Source organism: Lipotes vexillifer, unplaced genomic scaffold (genome assembly GCF_000442215.2).
Source record: "Lipotes vexillifer unplaced genomic scaffold, Lipotes_vexillifer_v1.1 scaffold276, whole genome shotgun sequence".
Taxonomy (NCBI): Eukaryota; Metazoa; Chordata; class Mammalia; order Artiodactyla; family Lipotidae; genus Lipotes; species Lipotes vexillifer.
Window position 1 is genome coordinate 945,603 of NW_006782461.1, and position 2,797 is coordinate 948,399.

Genomic DNA, 2,797 nt, shown 5'->3' on the forward strand with positions numbered 1-2,797 from the left:
CGGACGTGAGTTCACTGCCAATTTTCTCTCCTCTGACACATTCTCATGAGCTTTGCCTGAAGTTTGTTCCTGACTGTTTACTTGTTACATGCTACTCTGAGAAATAAATTGTCCTTTGTCAGTTTGAGTATCTCAACTGTATGTTAAATAGTAGCTGAAGGTCATGTAGCTAGTTTATATCATACTGAGCTCGGATTAGTAATTAGCAGCCCTTCCTTTAAAAACTCTTAAGATCAGGAATACCCTGGCAGTCCAGCAGTTGGGACTCCGTGTTTTCACCGCCGAGGGCCTGGGTTTGATCCCTGGTCCGGGAACTAAGATCCCACAAGCTGTACAGCGTGGCCAAAAAAAAAAAAACTGTTAAGATTTTTACATTGTTAAATTGTTGTTCCACTGTCCCCTTTACAACGTCCTTCTACTGCTGACCTTATAGCATTTTCTTGAATACTAGCTGTTTTCCATTCTTTGAGTACTTATACCAGGTCCTTTGTTTTACTAAAGCATATAGTAATAACATTGCAAGATTTATGTATTTTGGCTTGAGTTTTATACCATTGTCAATCATCCAATTAGGTTGTGAGATCCCTTGTTTTTCAAGTTCCATTTACCTTCCAGATTATTGCCATTGTGAATATAACATCGCTTCTTATAGTAACCATGAATTGTGATAATGGATCTCTGCCTTCCTCTTAGATGCCAGTGGAACTATTAGAAAATAATCTTAAGAGTTCTGTGATTTAATATCTCTTTCTTTAAATATTTATTTCCACAACATTTACTTCTGTCATTGGTAGCCATATAGTCTAAAATCAGCAATGTCTCCTCTGCAGTTAGCTAAAATTATGTGTTCATGTTGCTGGAGCTCTGTTAACGTTAATTTTCAGATCTCACAGTTCCAGATGTCAGTATTTCACTATTCTACTTCATGGGAAATCTTTCAGTACCAATATAAGTCTTCTTCCCTTATTTCTCAGATTCTTATTTATTACATTCTTTATAGCCTGTGGATTTTTTCAGTAACTTTTATTGAAACTGGAAAACAGATTTTTTGATCTGGCTTTAACATATTTCTTCTTGAAAACAGACTATTCAGAGAACACCAACTACTCTACTAATAAGATTGAGAAACTTATTCGGTATGTCACTAATGGTTACACAAATGGGATGTTACAGCATTTTCCTGGCGAGAATTCTTAGGATTCTTTGTAATGCAATTTTATGGTGAAATAACTGTAAAATAGCCCAAACTTTCTAATGAGCTGATGATTTGTTTTCCGTTCATTTTGTGCTACAGCTGGAGCAGACAGATACTTTATTCATAAAGTTTATATAAGTTCTTCATCTGGATAATTGACCTCAATTCCAAACAATGTCTGTAAATTTTTAATCATTTAAAATTACATTTGCTTTTGAGGAGTGAACAAGGAATAATTAGAGTGTGTATGCAACTATTAAAAATTTCAAGATAATGGAACTAGGACCTCTCAGTGCATGAGATAGGGTGGAGGGGAAGGCACATGAATAGTGGAATCAGAACTCTACCACGTACCAGCTGTGTGCCTTTGGACAGGCATATAACTTCTCTAATTCTCAGTTACCTCTTCAGAAAAATGAGGATGATAGTAAATACCTGGCAGGATTGTTGCAAAGACTGAGATATAATATATCTAAGTCCCTGGCACTCTTGACTAGGCATTTAATAAATTAGCTATTATCATTATAAACACTGTAAACCTTTTGTTTTTCAGATTCTGCTCATAACTGTAGGAGAGAACTTGGTGCCTCTTCCACTGTGGAGTGGGTATTGATGAAAGTCTTTTTCCTTCTCCAAAACTTACCTGAACCAGTTCTTTCTTGAGACAGATTATACTGAGACAACAAGTTGTCGCCAGCACAAGAAACTATGACCTTTATTAACAAAGGTGAATTAACTTAACCAAGAGGGTATTTGTAGTTTATCATTTACTCCAAAACTTTGTGTCTAGGTGTACCCTCTGTAGGCTTATAATTCCTGCCTTCACTATATGCATCCTCATAACCTATCAGGACTACATGGTGGAAATGCACTGGCACTTGAAGGTGTAGGTAGACTGCATGGGAAAGAGAGGGGCTGAATACAAGATATACACCTTAGGGCCTAAGAATACCCTTACTCCTTAAAAAAAGAAAAACAGAGATCTCAGATAAATCCTGGCCTGTGCACAGTCTCTGCAGGGTTAAAGGTCTTTTTCTTTTTACTAATTGGGAACCCAGATCAATTAACTCTAGGGAGCCTCTTCAGAAACAGCCCAGCCACACATACTACCACTAACACAAGTGCTTTTGCCTAGCTTTTGCTCCTTTCACCATGTTTCACCAGTCTGTTCTCTTATAACCTCTTAGGTTATATCCTTTCATTCCCAACCTCTTAGGTCAGTTTCTGTAAAAGAACAAGTGAAATTGGGGTGAAGTTCTCAAAGTACTTCAGATAATTGTTTTGTCTTTGTAATAGCTTAACAAATAAATCTAGATTTTCTATATTATTGTGCTCTTATTCTTTTTTTTAAAATTCATTTTTATTGGAGTATGTTTGCTTTACAATGTTGTGTTAGCTTCCACTGCACAACAGAATGAATCGGCCATACACATACAGATATCCCCTCCCTTTTGGACTTCCCTCCCATTTTCATTCTTGACTAAAACCATTAATGAGAAACATTTCTTAAAAAATTAGTGTTGGCAAAAACTGATAATCTTGTTGGTCTTATTTTTGTTTGACTTTTGTTGAGAACATGAACATGAAATAAGTAAGAAAATG

The 2,797-nt window shown here is 36.1% G+C and overlaps 1 protein-coding gene across 1 annotated transcript in view; it reads left to right on the forward strand.

Annotated features, from left to right (window-relative positions):
- CLNS1A (chloride nucleotide-sensitive channel 1A) overlaps positions 1-2,519 on the forward strand; it is a 20,395-nt gene extending 17,876 nt beyond the window's left edge. Inside the window, exon 7 of the mRNA XM_007455303.1 lies at positions 1,749-2,519. The gene's annotated coding sequence lies outside the window, so the exon portion shown is untranslated. The remainder of the gene's footprint in view (positions 1-1,748) is intronic.
- Positions 2,520-2,797: the final 278 nt, after the last annotated feature.